This window comes from Pteronotus mesoamericanus, unplaced genomic scaffold (assembly GCF_021234165.1).
Source record: "Pteronotus mesoamericanus isolate MK-2021 breed Mesoamerican mustached bat unplaced genomic scaffold, CSHL_Meso_final scaffold_54, whole genome shotgun sequence".
Taxonomy (NCBI): Eukaryota; Metazoa; Chordata; class Mammalia; order Chiroptera; family Mormoopidae; genus Pteronotus; species Pteronotus mesoamericanus.
Genome location: NW_026555321.1, coordinates 64,182,106 through 64,207,520, shown reverse-complemented (window position 1 = coordinate 64,207,520; position 25,415 = coordinate 64,182,106). Strand labels below are relative to the sequence as shown.

Below are 25,415 nucleotides of genomic sequence, written 5' to 3'. Positions count from 1 at the left end.
AAATTACAAATTTTAAAAATTAGTAAGTTAATTCTTATTTCTTTGCAAAGAAATGTGATGGGTAGTCAAATTAATAATTTACCATCATAAAACTACAATAAATTAGTGTGAATTTCTATGCAGTGAAATGAAACTAAAACTTAAAGAGAAATAAGACTTTTGACTATTAATGATGATATAATTTTAATAAATTGTATTATGAATCCATTATTATATATGGAGTATAGTATTATTGAAAAAGTCAATATTAATAGTATCAGGTATTACATTTTTGCAATAATATAAATGTTTGCTGAAATATTTTGGATATCTATTTTTGGTTTCAAAAATACTTTGTGATCGTATAAGAAAAGTTGAAAACAGGTGTAAAGGGACCAATTTAATCAGTTAGCTACTTTTAGCAGGGATTAAAAAAGATAAGTCTGAGTTGATTTTTCTATATTATATAAATTTAAAGTCAGGAAATAAAAATTATTGCACTTGGGAGAAACTGTGTAAAAGGCTAAAAGTAAGTATGGCTGGATTGTTAATCCTCATGGATGTCAATCTGCTAGCTGAGCTTCCAAAGTTTGCAGGTTTGTGAGGATTGTGTGATTAGTTCTGACCAATAAGTAGGAGCCACTGCAAAAGAGCTAAGTTGCTTTTCCATTTCACTCTTTCCTTCTTCAATGACTTTGAGGGCTATTAGTTATAGATGGCATAGTTTCATGTTTCAGGAGAACCTACAACCTAGATCACACTTTGTGCAAGAAATAATTTTGTGGTATTAAGTAACTGGTGTATGGTGTTTATTATAGAAGTATGCATTATTTTGATTAATACCAACACTGGTAGTTTGAACTGAAATTCTATTATATTGACAATCCAAAGAAAAAATATTTACTTAGTGTTTGATCAGTGAGAAGCAGGGAAAATGATGTTATTGCCTGGAAAGATGAAAATCCATATTATTGAGGCTAAAGAATTTGATCTATGTATCATTTAATATAAAGGGCAAAACAAAAAGGTGGAGGTGGAGTGTCAGACAAAGAGAAGAGTTACTGATGACTTGAAGTATTTTAGCTAAAGTGAGATGTAATCTCTATTTATTGAAGCCTGGAAACACTAAGAGAAGAAAAGTTTTGGTGTTGGTGAATACCACAAGTTAAGTTTTGGGTACATTAAGCTTAATGTGCTAAACACCCAAAGAAATGGGATTTTTGTTTTAATCTCTAGAGCTTTCAGACATTTAGAGACTGAAATATAAAGAAGGATCCTTAAAATAAACTAGAAAGGAACTGTCAATATTATGGAAGAAAAAAAAGGAAAAGGGAGCCAATGGAGGAGAAAAGAGAGGAAGTGCAGGAGGGGAGAAAGAGAGGAGAAAGGGCTGAAGAGAGTGGGATAGAGGGAGGAAGGGAAGAGGAGCAGAGGAGTGAGTTGGAAAAGCAAAACTGACAGAGGAGAACTTGTATGCTAAGTAAATATTTTTAAAGAGAGAATGTGAAACCAACTTTGACAGATACTTTTGCTAATTGGTCAGAAAACATGAGAATCATGTTACAGTGCATTTGACATGATATATTGAATAGAGATTGGTGTCCTCAGTGAAGGAGATTTGTGCCTGATGATCTCTATAATTTTTCCTTGTGCACTAAACTGTTTCTGTGAGTTTGACACATTGGAAATATTTAATAATCTACATACATTGCCAGTGGCTTCATCTAGGCTGTTATTGAGTGCTTCACCAAGTCTTATTTTTTCCCTTAATCCTATAGTCATTGTTAACTAGTTCCTTTTTAAATAGCTTTCTATAAAAAGTTTTGGGTGCTTCAACTATTTTTTTAGGACCTTTACATCTACATAGTATATCTTCTAACTTTAGACTTCTCAAGCCCTTTAAACTCATTTTTCTTTGTTCTTTTCTATGGCGTGATACAAGAATGAGCTGAAAACATGATTGGATCACGTAGCTCCATAGACTGATTGTGTCCTGAGGTGAAGCTCTAAGAAACTGACAGCCATTAACTTGTAGTTCAGTAAATTGCACTAACCAACAACTCAAGCCTGTACATCCTCTCTGAATGTTTAAGAGTTTTTATTAGATAATTTTTCATTGAATTTTGAATTATAATCAATGAATAATTCAAATTTTTCTGAAATACAAATTAAACAAATAAATACTATAAAAGTTACACAGTATATTATTTTATGTTGATATTGTTATTTATTAGATGTATATGTTTTATATAAAATGTTCAGCAAGTAATAATTTATGTCCTTTTTTGGGTATTTAACCTCAAATGTTAATTTTGCTATCCCTTTTTTAATAGTTTATTTTTATTGCAATTTTCCATTACCATTTATTCCCTCATACCCTCTTCTACCTCTAGCTCCCCTCCCCCGCCACCCCCCCAACAAGCTTCACACTGTTGTCCAAGTTGTGCCCATGAGTACTTTTTCTTTTTTGTTCTATCCCTCCACCCACAACTATCCCACCCAGATCTGTCAGCCTGCTCTCTACTTATGATTCTATCTTTATTTTACTTGTTAGTTCAGTTTGTTCATTAGATTTCACATGTGAGTGAAATCATATGGTATTTCTCTCTCTCTCTCTCTCTCTCTCTCTCTCTCTCTCTCTCACTGGCTTATTTCACTTAGCATAATGTTTTCCAGGTCCATTCATACTGTCCCAAAGAGTAAAACTTGTTTCACTTAAAAATGATTTGCGATTGAAAATGTTTTGCTATTTACCTTCATAATATCAAAAATATTGAAACATAAAAATACGTTATTGGATTCTGTCTAGGTGTGTATTGGGTTGAAAGGAGAAATATGCAAACAATGGGAGTCTATTCATGTAGTCGTCAAGTCAAGCTCTGAACTTTCATGTGATGAAGTTTCTGGAAATAGTTTGAAGTGAACATTGGTGGTAATATTTTTTTCTGACTCTAAAGTCAAAAAGTCACCTCCACCTTAGGGCTACTTCCATACTGGACACATATATTTTACTCCTAATGCATTCAATCCAGAAACATTAGTATGAAAAAAATGGTATTAAGCAAAAAATAAATATATTGTGTCCACTTCCTGACAGAGAAAGGATGGAATGCTACATTCCTGGTGATTATGCTAAAACATTCAGTCATTTCTACCCCCAGCAATAATTGATAGCTTGAAAAATATAAAGGGTCTGGCACAAATATTGCCCCATTTTTATTACAAAATATTTTATTACAAAAATCATAAGCATGTAATTGTATAATATAAAATATCACACCCAAGCACACCATATGACATTCTAGGTGCAATGTTCAAATTAAAGCTACAAATTATTATATCCATATTTTTAACCTATCAACAATGCTGAAGCAATTGTTATTTCTGCCAGATCCTATAGACTCTATACAATGAAGAAAATAGAATAAATGAGCTAGAGGAAAAGTAATTGCCAGGAAGTTGGGGGAAAGGAGATTAACACAAAAAATAGCAAAGTAATATCATAGAAAGTAGGTAGAAGTAAATAAATTCAATGAAAACATTAAATCAAGATCAATAAACCCCACAATATAAAGACTATAAAGATTTTAAAACCTGCTTCAAATAGAGATTGTGAGCAAACTCCAAAATCCTTAATTTCTTAGACAGTGACATTTGGGGTTATCTCCAAATGGGGTCAGTGAGAGCAGTCTGAATGAGGTTTTGGAAGATGACAACTAAACCAAAAAAAAAAAAAAAAGACAAGAAAAAGATCAGCTGAATAGATTCATTCCACCCTCCAAAATAAACTAATAATCAGCTCTCTGTTGAGATGAACCTAAAGGTTACCAATCACACACATATTTATAAGGTTCTCTTCTCATACTGAAAATTAGGTTTATGCTTCATCATCTTAGGAAATCTAGTTAAGTTTTATCAGTGTGGTATATGTTACATAATTTTGAAAATGCCTTTTTGCAATCACTTCCAGTGGAAAAATCGTGTTGTATTATTAAAAATATGGTGGTCCTTAGTGTTTAGGCAGGATTCCTTTGTTGCCTAACAGATGATTCTTAAAGAATATCTTAATTACCCTATTAGTTGAGAGAAAGGTAGACATCAGTTACTTAATTAATTAGGAGGTAGGAGACAAAGTAGTTTAGCGTCCTCTGAAATGTAAAACTCTGCATCTCAATAGGTACTAAATTATAGGATCAACCAATTAAATCCATTTGTGATATCATGCAGTTTATTATTGGATTTTATTGTAAAACAATGGTTAACAAAGTCCCGTGTCCACCCAAATTGTGTAATATGTGAATTTCTTTTCATTAAAAATAAAACCTCTTAGAACTCTGAAAATATGTTTCTGAAACTGTATGGGGTATGGATTCCATCTGTCTCAGTCTTACACAAATTGATTATAATAAATTCAACTTTCAATGACTCATTTACACGAATATCAGGACTGCAATACAAATAAATATAAAGCAAGTTAGGTTTTATATATTAGTCTGTGAGACCTTAAATTAAAGTGACCTTATCTCTAAGACAAAGCTTCATTTTCAGTCTATTGGTAAACAATTTTCCTGTGCCTTAGAAAATGACCTAGGCTCTGGATGTTAGTTATTTCTACAATGAGATACCAACATTAGAAACTTTCTAAAGGCCAGTCAGCCCTCTTTCCTGGAGGCACTCACTTGGGCATTGTTTCAAATTCAGTATGATCCAGTAATTAACTAGTTACCAAAAGTCACAAATTAGTCATGAGAAAATATGGATGAAATTGTTTTTATTATTATTTGCCTGTTCAATGTACTTTCTGTTTTTAATTTACTTATTCTATATATCTATTTCCTATTAAAACAATCATTTTATATAGATGTATTTCGTGGACTGAATTGGGTCAGATTTGCATTTTTTACAACATTGTGGAAGTACTTTTATAACACAACAGAAGATGAAATTTGGTTTCTTTCCTTTAGTGGATTTACAATTTGCTAACACTGCTATTTTCTCCCTGATAGCAACTTTAGAAATCTCAAATGCTGAGCTAGCAAACTAATCTGACAACAACTAATCTGACAGTAAACTTCAAAACATAGTTTTCTTTCATAGACATTCTTTTGCTCCATCTAATTATCCTTCAATAAAAAGTAATATTTTGGCTTATGCAAAAGCAAGTGAGACATATTTAATTCTGCCATGCATATCTTATGATACTGATCAGAATGCAGTTAAAACCAATGAGGAAACTATAGCTGAAAGATGTAAAACAAATTCAACTATCATTTGTCTGTGTTCCCTAAAGTTCACCAAAGAACCTTAAAACATGTAAAATGTAATCCATTAACTTTCAATGGATCCCATAGGAAGGTAATACAGATTCACATTCACAGATCACAATGTTACATGAATCCATTTTCTTTCAGCCCTCTGGGAAGATTTTAATTCAATATGAATTTCAAATTTAAAAATAGAAATGTACATGTAAAATAAAATTATTTCACAATCCTATAGTGACAGCTCTAGAAATAAACCCACTAAATAAACAAAGGTCATTATTCATTTACTGGATTAATCGAAGTGTCAGCAGAAAATGCAGAACACAAGGATAATTCTCTCAAGGAAAATCTCCATGAGGAAACTTCGGCAGCATCAAGATTTGTATATCTCACCTTATCCTCTTGGTGTAACCACTTGTACCATAAATACCCCCAATTCTTTGATGGCATTTAATCAGTTCTGAAAAGTTCTGCTTGAGTGCTTGCTATCCTGCAGAATTTTTGGTACTTTGTTTTTTCACAGAATTTATATGTAGATAAGTCTCTTGGACAACTAGCCACAGGGAAGTATATGTGTAAAGAGGAAGAATTGACTAAGAAAAGACTTGACTGAATCTTGTATTTGCATATCAGGCAAAATATTTAAGTGTCTTGAAAGGGTCAGATGAAAATTTTTTTAAGACTTATAAATGGGAAAGTGAAAAGCCCTTTTACCTTTCCTTGGGGAAGTATGGCTTCTATATGGTTTCTTTAATTACTCTTATATCTTAACATTTCTATTTTCCAGAGAGCAAAGACTGTTATTAAAGAGTTCAGATGATGTCAGCTTGGGCATCTATAACAAATCACCATAGACTTGGTGACTTAAAAATAAACATTTATTTCTCACAATTCTAGAGGCTGCAGAATTTAAGACAAAGGTCCTGGTGGATTTGGTGTCAGATGAGAGCTCTCTTCCTGGCTTGCAAATGGTCATGTCCTCATATGCGGGGTGGAGAGAGAGAAAGAAATCCTCTGTCTCTTTTTATGAGGACACTAATCCTATTCATGAGGGATTGCCTTTATGATCTTAATAACTATCAGAAGCCCCACCTCCTAATATCAGCACTTCAGAAATTAGAGTTTCAAAATATAAATTTGGGGTGACACAAACATTCAGTCCATAACAGATGACAAACTTTTGATATTAATGCAAGCTGTAAGATTTTTCTACAGCTATGAAGAAATTTCTCTCCAAACTATTATGGAATATTCTTCAATGTAATCTTGTAGGTATGTATGTATAATTCAAAACTTGATAATTTTCTAATTCTGACCGCTTAACAATCCTTATTTAACACTCAGGAGATACTTCCATTTTTCCCGTGTCTTCAGATACCTAAAAGTTAGCGGATATGAACCATTTTTAGATACAAAACACATAGTCAGTTTCTTTGAAATCCTTAAATCAGTTTCAGTAAAGTTTAGTCTTTGTTCTGTATTGGACTGGGAAGAAAGTAAAACTCAGAGAGAAGAGAGAAGAGAAAAGTAGGAGCAATCTATTAATCAAAGACTTTCTTTGTTAAAATCTAAATATAGAAATTTAAACAGCATATGGGACTTGGATTTGGAATCACAGACTCTCTTTTTACATTCTTCAGGTAGTATATTTTCTTTGTAATACTATAATTTGGGGGGCCTTGTTTAAAGAATTAGTAATCTCTCTACTTTCTTCACAGAGATGTGAAGAGCAAAGCAAGTAGTATATGTAAAAATAGAAGTCTTATAAACTGGAAAACCACTGAATTTTCATAATATCTTTTAATTGTTTAGTAGTTTAATTAGTGAGCATTTTTGAATGGCTGCTATTCACTATGCATTCTAGAGGACAGTGTTTATGCAAGATTATGAAACATTAGTGAATAAAATCGCAGGTTCTTAAGTTTTAAAATGGGTCCTAAAAAGAGTAATGAAATTTAAGAAAGGTAAGAATAAATGTTATGAAAAAGAAATACTCACTCTAATAATCCCCTGACAGGGTTTTGTTGGCAATAGAAATTTTAAGGATCTTGTGAAGAAAAGAGGAAGCATTGCAGCTAAAAGACTAAACAAATTGTTTTTTAAAAAAGAGATCAAAGAGCTAGCCCTGGCTGGGTTGGTTGTAGTATCATCCAGTACACAAAACAATTGTGGGTTTGATCCCAGTCAGGGACATATCTAGGTTCTATCCCAATCAGGGCATATATGGGAGGCAGCCAAATGTTTCTCTTTCTCTCTGTCTCCTTCCACCCCTTCCCCTCCCTCTCAAATCAATAAACATGTCCTCAAGTGAGGATTAAAAAACAAGATCCAAGGTCCAGACTGTATTCTCAGCCTGTCATCTGTGTCTGATTAGTTGCAGCTGAACTGCACCCTCATTCTCAGAATCAACTTTTGTTTATACTCAGTGCCATCTCCACTATTGTACAATTCTTTTTCTCTCTCATTTCTCCAGCTCAAATTTTGGAGAGAATCATATTGGCACAGGTATAATTTTGATCTATTTTGCAAAGATTTCTTGCCCAGCAGCACTTATGGGTAACTGTCAAGCCCATGGAATCCCTACCATTTCAGATTCAATCAGCTATTACTCAGGTGGCTGCTTTAGCTTATTAAAAAAATAACTACCAATTCCCAGGGAGAACCTTCCAAGCCATTTCTTTAATCAAGGAAATGCATTTGGCAACTTTGTTACATAAGGGTTACCATCTTGGCAGCCACCAAAACTGAACAGCTTCAAATGTGTAAGTCAAGTGAACTATCAAGGCAGCAATGAAAGACTGACGTTGGCCTTGTTTGACAGATAAAATTAGAAATTAATAACCTGTACTACTTCTCACATTGAGTAGTTATCTTGACTTTCAAGACATGGTTGATCATAATCGATAGGTAAATAGCTCTCTGTTTCCTGAGATATAAGCTTGAGAAAATCTGGCCATGCAAAGGTATGTGAAGTTATACTTTCAAGGTGCCAAGTTATACTTTCCATGTCTAAGAAAATGTGTTTCATAGTGAAGGTTATTCTTTCACATAAACATTTTTAAATGTTTTGAATTCATAATATAAGGCTATTTAAAAGGTTGACTCTATTGAAGAAACTATGATCAGTTTCTTTTATTCTGGATACACATTAAATTTTTACTTCATTTTATATTCTGGTTCATCTCTGACTGTTAAAAACCTGGAATTTGCTCCACACCTTTATTCCACAAGAATCTGGCCCTTTCTGATGGTAGTCCCCTCTGCTGGACTTCTCCTTACCTGTGTCATTTCCCCACAAGCTCCAGTTCTGCCCAGTACCCTGCTGGAGTGATGTTCCATTGCATCCTTCAAGTTTGGCTGCCTGCCTACCCTGCTCATGACAACATTTTTTTACTTAACTAAACAGTAACTGCAGATATTAAACATGCATCATTTCTGTCCAAGGTTGTTATTGTAATAAAACAACATAGTCTACATTAGTTATAGTTAAATATAGTTTTTAAGGTTTTTATTGAAATTTCAAAGGCTACTTTTCAAAGGCATTGTGAAGTTAGGAGTTTAAGGTCAAAGTCGTTTTTATTTTGAAACTCAGTCTTTTAAAACCCGGTTATCAGCAAGGTCTCTTCTGAAGAATGTATTATATATAAATGTTTCAATCATGGTTCATTTTTAAAAATAAAGATGGAAGGTCACACATTTTTTATCTGATTGCCCTTGGAAATATGGAACTGTGAGTGAGATTAGGAAACTGTTTCCTTCTTCATTGTAGTTATTACACTTGTAATCTCTAATGGTCTGTTCCCACAAAATATGAATGGCTCTGCTTCAAGGCCATCTGAACAATATTTAGTTTTTGATAATGAAAACAAAAGAAATATACTCAAAGGCAGAAGGATATTTCAAAATAATGATACAATCACATTCAACCAATGTATTGAATAGCACGTTATGTTATTGTTGAAAAATCTAATATCCCCTCCTATCAAAATGGGAAGCTTGTTCACACTTTTGTGAGTATTTTTTACTCTCACAATATAAGAACTGCAGCATTTTTCTGTTACCCATATCCATATTTACTGAAATATATTGATGGTTGGAAATATTACTAAAACTTTCTATCACTATATTGACTACAAAATTTAACTTTTGACTAAATATAAAATTAGTAGTGAATCAAAACCATGAATGAAGGATAAATTTCCAGTTATAAAATAAGTTACAGGGATATAATATATAGTATAAGGACTAAAGTCAGTAATATTATCATAGCTATGTATGGTGACAAATAGTTACTAAACATTTTGAGGTGAACACTTTGTAAGTTACATAAATGTTGAATTGCTATGTTTTACACCTGAAACACATATAATATTACATGCCAACTACAATTTAATTTTTTTAAAAGACCATGAATGATTACACAAAAAGAGCTTTCCAGTGTTTTTTCCAATTATTTGACATAGTTATTGTATAATAGTATTGATTTTTCTGCATGAACTGTACTGACTATAAATACAACTACTTCAAGAGGAAAATTGCATTTCTATCAATTACTTTTCATTTCTGTATATCTGAATCTTTTTTATATGTGACAACACTTTAAAGTAATGTATGACCAAGGCAATTGTCTTCATCACCTTAACAGTTTTATCTAAGCAATGGGAGAATATTGTTTAATATGTGTAAGATAGAAAACAAAAAGCCATATTGTCAATAGAGTTCCAGATCTGAAAGTTCTTTATCATTTGATTTTTCTACTAGAGTCCACTGACTTTTATCTAACTCAAAATAACACAAATTAAACATAACTGAAGCTAAACTCTATTTCCTGGTACCTAATGGCTTGGAATGAAGAAGTTCAAAAATTGGTTGAATGGAAAAATTGTTTGATCCATTCAAACAATTTTCTTGGTGAAAGTCTTATTTCATATTAGTGGCAGCAGATCCTGAGATATTAAAATGACACACTGTGCATGGGAGGATAAATACTTCATAATAAAAACTGAAATTAAATTGTAAAGCAAGTTAAGAACATTTCTTCTCACTCACTTATTCAATCAACAGAATTTGCTGTGTGTCTTTCATGTGCTGATCAGTTTCTTTGTGAGTGACACAAAAATGAATAACCAAAAGTTCCTTACCATGAAAATGGATAATCTATTAAAAGAGACATCCATATAAATCTATAAAAGTAATACAATGGGGTAATGATCTGTATGTTGTTATGGAAGGAAGAAGAGTGGAAACGACTTGATATTTCTGAGGGGCTTAAAAAATGGAAGAGTTGGCTTTGGACAGGTAGATCAGTTGGTTACAGTGTCATCCAGACACAACAATGAGCTGGTCAGGGCTCATAAAAGACGCAATTAATGCATGCATAAATAAATGGAACAACAAATTAATGTTTCTCTATCTATCTCTAAAAGTCAGTAAATAACCCATCTGATGTGGCTATTCATCACATCACATTATTCATCACATCACATTATTCATCACATTATTCATCACATCACATTATTCATCACATTATTCATCACATCAGTTGGTTGGGTGTCTTCCCACAAACTGAACGTTTTCTGATTCAATTCTTGATCAGGGCACATGCCTGGTTTACAAGTTCAGCCCCCAGTCAGGGCACATATGGAAAGCACCCAATCAGTGTTTCCTTCTCACATTGGTGTTTCTCTCTCTCTTTCTTTCCCCTTTCATTCTCTTCTGTCTAAAATAAAAAATAAAAATAATATTAAAGAATAAATACAAATAAAAATCAGTAAATAAAAATTGAAGGAATAAATGGAAGAGTTAGATCATATAACCTGAGGGGAGTTTTTCATTAAGAGATGCGGTTATTTTAATTGTTTAGAGCCCACTGTCATGTATCAAATAAATTACAGCACATAAAATCCACTTAAAAAATGTAGTTATTGCCTTGGTCAGGGGCTCAGTTGCTTGGAGTCTCATCCTGTACACCAAAACATTGTGGATTTGATACTCAGTCAGGGAACGTACAGGAGGCAACTGATTGATGCTTCTCTCTTACATCGAAGATTCTCTCCCTTCTTCTCTCTCTCTTAAAAAATTAATAAACATATCCTTGGGTGAGGATTAAAAAAGAGTAGCTATCAGCAAAGGTGGGAAAGAGAAATAGCATAATTGCACATTCCTTTAACTTTTCATATTTATTCCAACACCTAAACTGGCATAGCAGCAAACTCCTTTGGGGGAAATATGATGTGAAAGAAATACAACACTGATGACTCTTCCAAGACTGTGATTTAATTGTGTCCAAGCTTCACAAGGTCAGAGAAAACTGGAGTTATATCCAAAGTACCATCTAAGTAAAGAATTTATAACTGGATCAACCTTCTTATCAGAAACATTTACCAATCAGAAACATGCACATTGAAATGGCCAATTTCTCCCAAGATTTCTACCTGAGAGTTGGGTCTTCATTCTTTCAAACACCCAATTAAGTCAGTGAGGGTCTTATTTTTATTAATTAATCATTCAAAGATAGGTTTTGTTTTACTTGAAATCAAAATATTCTATGAGGACCGCTCAGCAGCTACTAAATTCTGCATAGAGCCAATATCCTCTCATATGTCTTCTGATGGTATAATCATATTAATAATTAGTAGGGATATTTACAAATTCCACCTGGTTTTTCCTTTCCTTTATTCCAGTCTCTGTACACAACCATATCTCTAAAAGAATTTATCACAAAGAAAACCCCTAAACATTGTAATGCATATTTTACAATCATGTTAATATTATGGAATTTATCCCATAATAAAAAAGGGAGAATCGATGTAGATGCCTAACAAAGGATAACACACTAAATTGCTTATGGCAAGTGTCACAAAAATAGCTTCTGTATCATATATAATGAATGATTTGTTTTTAATTTATATATGTTATTATAGTTAAAGTTACATACAATGTGCATGCATTACAAATAAAGAATATGTAGATAAACAAAAATTCTGTGAACACATAAATTTAGTTGCTGTGTGTTTTACATCACATTCACAAAAAAAAAAAAAAAATAACTGACTTGGTTCAGAGTAACCAAAAAGATGATCTGAGTTTCAAGGCGGCTATGAATTATGAATTAAAACACAATAAGTAGTCACTGTTTCATGAAAATGTAAAATAAGACAATGGGACTAAGCACCATCATTTTAGAAGCCTGGAAAAGAGAGTCAGTACACAAAGAGATGTTCATGCATATGGATCTCAGGAATGTCACGTTAATGAAAAACAAATGTGGTACTCAGTGGAGGTTAGAAAAAAATAAAAATGAAAAATGCTGTTTCCATTCTGACTAAACTGGTTTTTAAATAAAGTTAAAACTCACTATGCACTACTAAAAGAAACACCCCCCAATCAAAGGAAAAGGAGGAATACCCACAAAGAGAACTAAATGAATAGAGGCAAGTAAATGATCATATATTGAGTTCAAAATAACTGTTCTAAGGAAGCTCAAGGAGCTCAGTGAGCTCAAAGAGAAACTATAAGGAACTTACTGCAAACTATCTCTACATGAAAAAGGACAAAGAAGCTATAAATAAGGGACAAGAGAAAATGACGAATACACTTCTGAATTGAAGAACACAAGAGAAGGAATCAAAAGCAGACTACATGAAGACGAGGGTCAAATCAGCGAGCTGGAGGAGAAGGTAGAAAAAAGCATCCAAAGAGAAAGAAATTGAAAAAGACTCAAAAAGAATAAAGAGGCTTTTAAGGAAATGCAGGAAAATCTGAAATATAAAATATTTGTGTGTAATAGAGATACCAGAAGGAGAAAAAAAAGAGCAAGGGATACAGAACCTGTTTGAAAACTAATAATGGAAAACTTCCCTAACTGGAGGAAAGAAAAAGTCACACAAGCCCAGGAAGCACAGAGGGTTTTATTCAAGAGGAACCCAATGAGGCCCACTCCAAGACACATCATCATTAATATGGCAACTATCAAAGGCAAAGAGAGAATCCTAAAACCAGCAAGGGAGAAACAGGGAGTAACATACAAGGGAGCCCCAATACAGCTAGCAGCTGACTTCTCAACACAAACACTACAAGCCAGAAGGGAATGGCAACAAATATTCCAAGTCACAAAAAGCAAAGGCCTACAACCAAGACTGCTCTACCCAAAAAGACTTTCAATTAAAATGGAAGGTGAAATAAAGAGTTTCCTAGACAAAAGAAAGCCAAAAGAATACATCTTCACCAAACCAGCACTACAAGATATGCTAAAGGTACAGCTTTAAGAAAATGAAGAAAAAGAGTGAGAAAGAGAACACAGGTACAAAGGGAAAAATGAATAAGTTTCTATCAGTAATAACTCTCAATGTAAATGGACTAAATGCCCCAATAAAAAGACAAGGGATAGCTGAATGGATAAGAAAACATGACCCACGCATTTGCTGTGTACAAGAGACTTACCTCAGAACAAAGGACATATACAGACTGAAAGTAAAGGGATAGAAAAAAAAAAATCCCAAGCACATAGAAAGGGAAAAAAAAAGCATGGGTAGCATGGGTAGTGCTGGTTTGGTGAAGATGTATTCTTTTGGCTTTCTTTTGTCTAGGAAACTCTTTATTTCACTTTCCATTTTAATTGAAATACATTTGTCTCTGCCTTTTTGGGAAGAGCAGTCTTGGTTGTAGGCCTTTGCTTTTTGTGACTTGGAATATTTGTTGCCATCAGACAAAATCAATTTCAAAATAAAGGCCATAAAAAGAGGCCCAGAGGGACAATTTATAATACTCAAAGGAAGAATCCATCAATAAGACATAAACATTGTAACCTATGTGCACCCAACATAGGAACATCCTAATGTATAAGGAAAATCTTGCAGGACTTCAAGATAGAGACTGCAACACACAGATAGTAAGAGATTTTAACAGCCCACTTTCAAAAACGGATAGATCTTCCAAACAAAACATCAACAAGGATATTGTAGAACTGAACCATGCATTTGATCAAATGGACTTAACCATCATATATAGAACCTTTCATCCCAAAGAAGCAAAATACACATTCTGTTCAAATGCATATGGAACATTTTCAAAGATAGACTACATGATAGGACAAAAAGCAAGCTTCAACAAATTCAGGAAAATTGAAATCATGACAAGCATTTTCTCAAACCACAAGGACTTAAACCTGGAAACCAACCTCAAGGAAAAACTTCAAAAACTTTCAAACTCATGGAGACTGAATAGCACACTATTAAACAATGAATGGGTTAATAATGAGATAAGAGAAGAAGTCAAAAAGTTTCTGGAAAAAAATGAAAATGAACACAAAACAGTCCCGAACCTATGGGATACTGCAAAGACAGTACTGAGAGGGAAGTTCATAGCAATATACGCCTACCTAAAGAGATAGAAACAGTTCAAATAAATGACCTAACACTCCAGCTTCAATAACTAGAGAAACAACAACAAACAAAGCCTAGAGCAACTAGAAGGAAGGAAATAGTCAAGATCATTGCGGAACTGAATGACATACAGACTAAGAGAACAATTTAAAAGATCAACAAATACAGGAGCTGGTTCTTTGAAAAGATAAACAAAATCAATAAGCCTTTAAGAAGACTCATCAAGAAAAAAAGAGAGAGGATCCAAATAAATAATATCAGAAATGAAAGAGGGGAAATAACAACTGATACCACAGAAATACAAAGGATTGTAAGAAATTAATATGAACAATTACATGCCAAGAAATTTGAAATGAAGTGGAAAAATTTCTCAAAAAATATGACCTTCCAACAACGAATGAAGAAGATGAAGACAGTCTGAAAGGACCAATAACAGCTGGTGAAATTGAAGCACTAGTTAAAAAACTCCCAGCACACAAAAGCCCTGGATGGGAAGGCTTCACAGGAGAATTTTACAGAATATTTAAGGAAGAGTTAACCCCTGTCCTTTTCAGACTATTCCAAAAAATTCAAGATGAGGGAAGGCTCTCAAACTCTTTTTATGAGGCCAACATCATCCTAATCCCAAGATCAGATAAAGGCACAGCAAAGAAAGAAAACCACAGACCGATATCACTGATGAACATAAGATGCTAAAATTCTCTATGAAATATTGGCAAACTGCATCAAGTAATACATTAAAAAGATGACCCACCATGATCTAGTGGGATTCATTCTAGGGATGCAAGGATGGTTAAATATTCACAAATCAATAAATGTGATAAATCACATAAACAAAAGACAAAAACCACATGATCATCTCAATCGATGGGGAAAAAGCTTTTGATAAGGTACAGCACATATTTATGATGAAACAATGAGCAAAGTGGGAATAAAGTGGGCATACCTCAACATAATAAAGGACATACATGAAAAATCTATAGCCAACATTATACTCAATGGGCAAAAACTGAAAGCTTTCCTACTAAGATAAGGAACAAGACAAAGATGTCCGCTTTCTCCACTTCGTCTCAACATTTTATTGGAAATCCTAGCCACAGTAATCAGACAAGAAAGAAAAATAAAAGCATCCAAATTGGAAAGGAAGAACTAAAACTATCATTGTTTGGAGATGACATGATAGTGTGCATAGAAAACCCTATAGACTCAACTAAAAACTACTCAATCTAATAAGTGAATTTGGCAAAACAGCAGGATAAAAAGTCAATATTCAGAAATCGAAGGCATTTTTGTACAGCAGCAATGAAATATCAGAATCAGAAATCAGGAAAAAAATATCATTTGCTATAACAACAAGAGAAATAAAGTACCTAGAAATAAACTTAACCAAGAAGGTAAAAGACCTGTACTCAGAAACCTATACAATATTGAGGAAAGAAATTAAGGAAGACACAAATAAATGGAAGCATATACCATGTTTGAGGATTAGAAGAATTTACATCATCAAAATGTCCATACTACACCAATAAATTTATAGATTCAATTCAATCCTTATTAGAATACCAATGATGTATTTCATAAACATAGGACAGACATTTCAAAAATTTATATGGAACCATAAACTACCCCCTATATCTACAGCAACTTTGAGAAAGAGAAACAAAACAGGAGGGATCACGATACGTGACATAAAATTATATTACAAAGCCACTGTAATCAAAAGAGTCTGGTACTGTCATTATAACAGACACATTGTTCAGTGGAACAGAAGAGAAAGCCGAGAAATAAACCTATGTCTTATTTTCAGTTAATATTTGACAAAGTGGGTAGAAGCATAAAGTGGAGTAATAATAGCCTCTTCAACAAATGCTGTGGAGAGAGCTGGATGACTACATGCAAAAAATTGAAATTTGATCATCATTTGACACCATACACAAAAATAAACTCAAGATGGATAAAAGACTTAAATGTAAGTCACAGTACCATAAAAGTTCTAGAAGAGAACATTGGCAGGAAACTCTCAGATATTCCATGCAGCAACATTTTCACCTACATATCCTCTAAAGCTAGGGACATAAAGGAAAGAATAAACAAGTGGTAGCTCATCAAAATAAGAAGCTTCTGCATGGCTAAAGAAAACATCAACCAAATGAATAGGAAACCAATCATATGGGAAAGTATATTTGCCAATGATACATCAGATAGAGGTTTGATCTCCAAAATATATAAAGAACTCACACATCTCCACTCCAAGAATACAAACAAAAAATGGGCACTTCTCCAAGGAAGAGATACAGAGAGCCCTGAGACAAATGAAAGGATGCTCATCATCATAGCCATCAGAGAAATGTAAATTAAAACCACAATGAGATACCACCTCACACAGATCAGAATGGCCATCATAAACAGATCAACCAAAAATGGGTGCTGGTGAGGCTATGGAGAAGAGGGAACCCTAGTTCACTGTTGGTGGGAATGCAGACTGGTGTTGCCAATGTGGAAAACAGTTTGGAATTTCCTCAAAAATCTAAAAATGGAACTGTCTTTTGACTCAGCAATTCTGCTTATACCCTAAGAACCCCAAAATACCAACTCAAAAAAATACACACCCCAAAGTTCATAGCAGCACAGTTTACAATAACCAATGCAAGAAGCAACCTAAGTGCCCATCAGTAAATGAGTAGATCAAAAAACTATGGTACATATATACAATGGAATACTATGCGGCAGAAAGAAAAAAAGAACTACTACCTTCACAACACTATGGATGAAACTGGAGAGCATTACGCAAAGTGAAATAAGCCAGGGAGTGAAAGACAAATGCCATATGATCTCACTTATAAGTGGAACCTAACCAACAAAGCAAACAAGCAAGGAAAATATAATGAACAACATTGAAAGAAAAAAGAAACCAACAGAGTCAAGAGGGAAGGAGGGAAGTGGGGCGGGGAAAGGGAAGGGGAAGGGTCAAGTCAAGGAACACATATAAAGGACCCATGGACAAAAAGCCAAAGTGGGAAAGGATTAAGAAATGGAGAAGAGGAGGGGGCAGGGGAGAGTGGTGGCAGGAAAATGGAGACAAATGTATTTGAGCAATAAAAAGTAAAAAAAATAATAATAAAAAAATTTTACTCCCAGGCTTATGAGGACAGGAGAAACTGGATTAGATATATGTTTATCTAATCTCACAACATCGTTTTAAAAAATGGGCATGGGCAAAAGAAACTAAATATCAATCCAAATTGTCACTCTTCTAAATGTACTGATTCTTAATGTTCTGAAATATGAAATACTTATAACATTTAAAGTGAATGCAGCAAACGTTCTCATTATGCTCATCTCTCTTCTATCTAATTCAGATGTTGACCTTTCCGGAACCTCTTTTTCTGCCCCTACTTTCAATCATCAGAAAGGTGATTATTATTTTTTTCAAAGCTCACACTCTGATCTATAATGATCTAACAAGAGACCACTTGATAATATTTCAAATAACATAGGTTACTGTTTCTAGGAAATCTCCTAAAAAATGAAGTCCAAATTTTCATAATCTACTAATACTTATAACCAAAGTCTCCCCTGCCAAACAAACAAACAAACAAATAAACAAACAAGTGAGCTCACCAATGAATACAATTTCCAGTTAGAAATAAATAAGTCCTGGGGATGTAATATACAGCATGGTGATTACAGTTATTAACACTGTATTATATACTTGAAGTTTCTGTGAGGGTATATTTTAAAAGTTCTTACACAAAAATTTGTCAGTTATGTAAGGTGATGGATATGTGAACTAACTCTGTGATAATTATTTTGCTATATATAATATGTGTGTGTGTGTATAATTACTATGTTGCACACCTTAATCTTATACAATGTTATGTGTTAATTATATATCAATAAAACTGAAAATATTTTAAAAGTAAAAGAATAATATAAAGTAAATACAATTTTAACTCCTTTAAAACCTACTGTGATTTGTCACCAACACAATGGATTAGTCCACTGGCTTCCTAACTGATCTCAGTAATTCTAATGTCTTCCTTTATATATTCCCAACACAGAAGCTACCTGCATCTTATTAAAATGTAAGTGAGAGTGTATCAAATTTTTCTTAGGATTTACAAGTCAGAATTTAATCCCACAATGGCCTATAAACGCTTTTCCAATCTGACTCCTTATTCTACCTCACTCTCCTAGTGTTAACTTAAATTAGTATCTTATTTATCCCTTTTTCACTTCATACTTGCTGTCCTCTCTGCCTGGAATTTGTTCTCCACAATTCATCACCAAGCCCATTCTTTGACTTTTTTTCTGGTCTTTGCTTCAATCTCCCAGTGAGGCCTTCCCTGACTAAGTTTTTTATGTTCAGCTTAACTAACAACATCTATTACCCTTTCTTCATTGGCGTTCTCTGTAACAATTATTGTTATCTATTCTGCTATATATTTTTCTTACTCGTTTGAATAGTTGTAGACTTCCAGCAGAATTTGAGTGGTTAGAGGGTAGTGATTTGTGCCTATTAAGTCCTTCAATGTCACCCCAGACTAGAATATGTCGTAGTGTATAACAGGTCTGTAATAGATATATATTGAGTGTGTTGTTTAAATACAGAATTTCAGTCCCTCATAAAGTTTATTAAGGAAATTATTAATCACTGTGCTCCTATACTTTACATGGTATTAGAAGGATTTATAGATTTTTATAGTTTAGAAGAAATATGAGAGCTCCTGACCAAGGCCACAATGCAAGTTAGTGTCTATATAGCCTCCTAGGCTTATTAGAACATGGTTATAATAACTACCTACTGCACAAGTCAACATTTAGAGTTGCCAGTTTCTTAAAACTGATAGAGAATGAGTAAGTGAAACTATGTCATAAAAATAAAACCACAGAATTAAGAGAGACATCAATCATTCTAAAATAATAGATACAGATAAAAATAGAAGATGGTGATTATTAACATAATCACAAAATCTCTGTAAAACTGTCAGTAAGATAGATTTTGTGCCATTAATTATTGATACACCTATTACCTAAGCTTGACAACTTGAGAGGATTGACTATTCCTGACAGTAAATCAACTTTAGTACAAAGGTTCATAGAATTGGATCTAATGCCTCTGCTACTGTAAGATTATCCTAAGAAGTGTTACTGCAAATACCTATTTTATATATTAATTGTTAGGTATGTTATGCATAAACAATTTGTTCCATTAAGAGAGAGTACCTAAGGTCTTCCTATTTGGGATATAGAGAACTCATTTAGCAAGATGATTAGAACTAAATATTCATTTTTAAAATTGGACGCCATCCAAAAATTATTCCAGATTCACATTCTATCTATTTTGGGGAGAGTAATAAAACATTGCAATTGATTTAAAATTTGTATTACCATAGATACACTCTGCTTCATTCCCTCATGCATTATTAAAATGATACCACTTTGCATGGAAATAATTTATAAAATATAAAATTATGTAATGTCATAATTTCTGGGCCAAACTTTAATACAATTCATTTTATTATAATTATAATAGAATATTTAAGGTTGGAATAAGTGTCAAAGACCTAAAATCCACTATTTTATTTCTTAGTGCTGAAAAGTATCTGGTTTTCAATGATTAAAAAGGCAGCTCATAATTAGTATAAATAGTATATTAATATTTTCTATATAAAGTTATTTAAATTTATTTTAGTTTGTTAGAATTCCAATGGAATGAGAGAATGTGGTATATATATATATATATATATATATATATATATATATTAGAATCTGACTAATGTGTAGAAAACAATTTTAAAACTCAAAACAGAAATTTGGCAATTACTTGTCTCTGGAATGGAAAAGTTTGTAAGAATTACAATTTTTGCTTATTTGAACTATTCACCTAGGTCTTTAAAATGTTTTTAAAAATTTATTTAAATGCATAAATATTTCCTTTTAGCAGTTGTCATAAACATCAAATTCATCTATGTTTAATGGTAACATATTTCATGTATTTGAAATGTATGAAATGAGAAAATCACATACACTGACAAAATTTAATAATATATTTTTCATATAAAGATCACATTTATAACCTCATGCCAGTATTTAATCTGCTCATGTAATCATTTGGCATACAAAAAAATGTGTGTATGTGTGTGTGTTTCAGTACTTCATAAAGTAGATACACAAATGTACAGATGTGGTGAGGAAAAGGTTAATTATATTTCTTGTTAAACTCTGTCACAGAGAGAAATAAATCAGGTAACATGTACCGATTTGTTTGAAACTATGCTCTATAGACTGGCATGGTCACTTTAATTAATGGTTGTACCTGCATTTACTAGGAAAACTGGGAATTAATATTTAATACATTCATCATGCTTTCATGGGAAACGAAAATCACAAGATAGCATAAAGAACACAACGTATTCTAAGGAGTAAGGTAATTTTTCTACAAGAGGTGAAGAGTAGGTTGTGTACCGAGAGTTCCAACATCTGCAGCAGTCTGGACAAGCTGTAAATGACACTATTTCAATTACCGTGAATGGCTTGCTTAGTGCCATCCATCTCTGTGTCCTTTAATCGTCTAAAGTATACGCTGTAAGCTTTTAACAGAAACAATTACCTAAGTGTACTAGGGACCAAATAAGCTGATTGCATGATTTGGGGAATGGAACCAAGCATTAAAAAATAGTTCCCTGGCATTTTTAATTAATGATAGGACATGCTGGGACAGTTTGTTTTTAATTATTTCATGAATAAGATTTTCAAAAACTAAGCTGCAGCCAACTTACAACTTTTTTATAAAACTGATTTCTACAGCATATTTTCATCAACTTGTCAAATTTCTCATTAACTTTTTTAGCTCTAATCCCAATCTCGTTAGATAATGAGAGGCGTGTTCAGAATCTGGGGTAAAAAAGAATGGTAACCAATTTTAGTTAAAAACATGTTTTTAATCGATGGGTAGACACAAAAATGTTCAGCAAATTATTTATATTTATAAATTAAAAAATGGGAATTTGAGCCCTAGCAAGTGTCACTCAGTTGGCTTAACTATTGTACCATAAACCTAAAGGTTGAAGGTTGCGTACATAACCTAGGTTGTGAGTTAGGGTGCATTAGAGAGGTAGCCAATGGATGTTTCTCTCTCGTGTCTAAGTTTTTCTCTGTCCCTTCCTTTCTCTCTCAAATCAATAAGTGTATCCTTGAGTGAGATTTGTTTTTAAAAAGGAGAATTTAGAAGTTTTAAATTCTCTGTACTTGTTAAAAATAAAATAATCAGTAATGTTTCATCTAATTTTTTGTCATGAAAATTAGAAAAACTGGAATTGCTATCTATTTTGATAGGGAGTATTAGACATGTTTCTGAAAAACATGTCAGAGGTGAATTTGGAGGAAAGGATATTGTTTGTGATTCCTTTTTGTCAAGTGGACATATCTAATGGATACAAATATGATTAAAGTGACAGTACAAAGTTAGTGTTGTAAATATTTGGGAAGCTTCTTAATGTAGATGCTATTAGATCCATGAAATTATATTTCATCACCAAGAAACCAGTGTCAATAGAAAAAAAGACACCTAAGGTATTTTTGTACTAACAATTCTTAGACATAATTGTATTGACAAGGGGAAATGACAAAAAATTACCAGTAAATTTGCAGGGAAAAAAAGAAAGAAAGAAACACAGATTATGTTAGTCTGAAAGCCAAGTATTAGAAACATTTCATGGAAGAAGAATTTGACCAGATATTAGGTTCCCACTGTCAGGAAGAATGTGGACTGCAAATTGGCATTGGCCTCTAAAACACACAGGTCATTTAGTCATCTTAGAGTGAGTGGATGCAATTGTTTTACTGAAGTGGGTTTATAAAACCATGGTAGAGAGAACTTAGAATTGTATACATGGAAAATTATTTTGAGGAGTTTGCTATCAAATGAAAGATAAAAATAAGGCAATGATTGGAGGAAAGTAAAGTCAAGAGAGTTTTGTTGTTTATTTTTAAATTTTGTATTAATTTATTTTTTTAAATATATTTGTCTCTGCCTTCCCCCCTACCACTTTCCCTTGCCCCCTATTGTTATTGTTTTATTTGTTTATGTTTTTTAATATGGGATAAATAGTGGCATTTTTGTATGCTGATGAGAAAGACTTACTAAAAGAGAAGAATTGATAATATAAATAGCTGTATCCAGTGTATGCTAGGCAATTTTATTTTAGTAACTACCCTAGGAAATTCTTCTAACACATAAGTTCAAAACAATGATTTTTAAAAAGTAAATTAGGTTAGAATTTTCCCTTCCTTAATAATTGATACTATTTTATGTAATTATCTTCACATTTTCACTATGTCATTTTCCTGTGTGGCAAGAGTGTTTTTATTTGGATGGTAAACCAGTGATAAAAATCCCATTCCTTACCATAAGGATGGTACCAAGTAAACCAAACCTGAAATAATCAGAACATGGTATCCCTCTGGTTAAAAAGATTGAGTCTAGTCATGGGCCATTCAATGTGAAGCTTGTTCTGCACAAGAAGATCTGTTCATTGGAGACATGCAAGTGTTGCAGTGATTTGCTAAAATCACTGATTTAGATTTGAGAGAGAGAGAGAGAGAGGAAGGGAAAGAGAGAGAGAAAGATCAATTTGTTGTTCCATTTATTTATATATTAATTAATTGATTCTTGTATGTGTCCTGACCAGGGATGGAACCTGCAACCTTGGCATTTGGGACAGCGCTCTAACCAGCTGAGCTACCTGGCCAGAGCCAAGCTTAGAGAATTTTAAACAAACTATGCCAGAACCTTGAGCAACTGTACCTGGGAATTTTAATTATACAAGTCAATACATCCTCTTTATTGTTTAAATACGTTTGAATTGAGTTTTCTATTTCTTAGAATTAAAATTATCTTGAGTCAGTGATGGGCAGAAAAGCAAACCCTAGTTTAAATAGTGGGCACTTACTAATTGTGTAGTGATGTTGTTCATGGAAACTTTTTGTTTGTTTGCTTGTTTGTGGGTAGAAACATGTAACATAAAGAAGCATATTTTCCAGTAAAGAAAGCTTTGATTACCCTGGAAGGCCCAAGATACAGTCTATAAGCCTCATTTTTCCATTCTGTCTTACACAGCTTCCTTTGGTATAACTTTCTTTTTTTTTTTTTTAATTAATTTATTTACTTTTTAAATACATTTGTCTCTGCCTTCCCCCCACCTCTTTCCCTTGCCCCCTCCCACCTTCCCTCCCTCAGCTCTTCCCCTTTGGTTTTGTCCATGAGTCCTTGCTATATGTTCCTTGACTTTCCCCTTCCCTTCCCTTTCCCTGCCCCCCCCTTCCCTCTTGTCTCTGTTGATTTCTTTTCCTTTCAGTGTTGCTGGTCGTATTTTCCTTGCTTCTTTGCATTGTTGGTTAGGTTCCACTTATAGGTGAGATCATATGGTATTTGTCTTTCGCCCCCTGGCTTATTTCGCTTAGCATGATGCTCTCCAGTTCCATCCATGCTGTCGCAAAGTTTAGTACTTCTTTTTTCTTTCTGCTGCGTAGTATTCCATTGTGTATATGTACCATAATTTTTTGATCCAGTCATCTACTGATGGGCATTTAGGTTGCTTCCAACACTTGGCTATTGTAAATTGTGCTGCTATGAACATTGGGGTGCATAGGTTCTTTTGTATTGGCGTTTTGGTGTTCTCAGGGTATAGTCCCAGCAGGGGAATCGCTGGATCAAAAGGCAGTTCCATTTTCAGCTTTTTGAGGAAATTCCACACTGCTTTGTTGGTGGGAATGCAGACTGGTGCAGCCACTATGGAAAGCAGTGTGGTATACTTTCAAGTGAAAATTTTAACTAAATGACTTTTGTTTCTATTCAAATTTATCAGCCTTTGACACTGAGTAGGATGTAGTTGTGCACCACCATTGATATTCATTAATAAGGTACTGCTTTTATGAAATTCTTATACCTCTTGGCATAGTACAATATTTTTTCACAAGATCTAAGAAATGAAGAAAATAACTTGGAAGTGTATGAATAGATTGGAACTGAAAAACTTGTTAATTCAAAGGATATTGTTAATTACATACCATATGATCACATCTGTATAATAGATGGAATTAAAAACCAAAGGAAAAAATTCCTATTTTGATGAAGTTTAAAACCTAGTGTAATATTAGACATACAAACATGTAAAATTCAATATTCCGAATGCTATGTGCTCTTGACACATTTAAAAGAAGAATTTTGGTAATAATTGGAAGAACAATTACTTCTGCTTGAAAATGCCAAGTTAACCTACTACAAGATGAACACTTTTTAAATAAGACAAAATATAAGTAAATTTATCAGAAATAAAGTCAGGAGGAATATGGTGTTTATTGCTCTGAAACTGTATACTCCTCCAGAGAAAGATGGTGACTTAGTCTCAGTTTTATATGAGGTCTCACATTGTAAAGGTCATGAAGTAGATACCTCATAACTATTGCTTGAACTGTTCGTGAAGGGCAATTGAAAATGTTAGAAAGAATGGAAGGAAGCAGGAAACACACAGGAACCACCATTGTGGAAGAACTATTGACTGTTGTGTGTGCTGCTAGCAGGGTAAATGAAGAGCTGAGAGTAATCAGAAGAGTTTTGTTAACAAAAATTTACGGCAATGCGTAATTACGACCTGTGAGAAAATGAAAGTTATAGCACGGAGAGTCTTATGGAGCAGGCTAATTAATGTTGATTTTATCACTTCAGTAATGAGTAGCTACAGAAGAATTAGGAGAAAAGATGACATGATCAGCATTTTGGAGAGTT

At 33.3% G+C, this 25,415-nt stretch overlaps 1 pseudogene; it reads left to right on the top strand.

Moving 5' to 3' along the window:
- The first annotated feature begins 514 nt into the window (after window positions 1-514).
- The window catches only part of LOC129088167 (junctional adhesion molecule B-like), a 91,898-nt pseudogene continuing 66,997 nt past the window's right edge, over window positions 515-25,415 (top strand).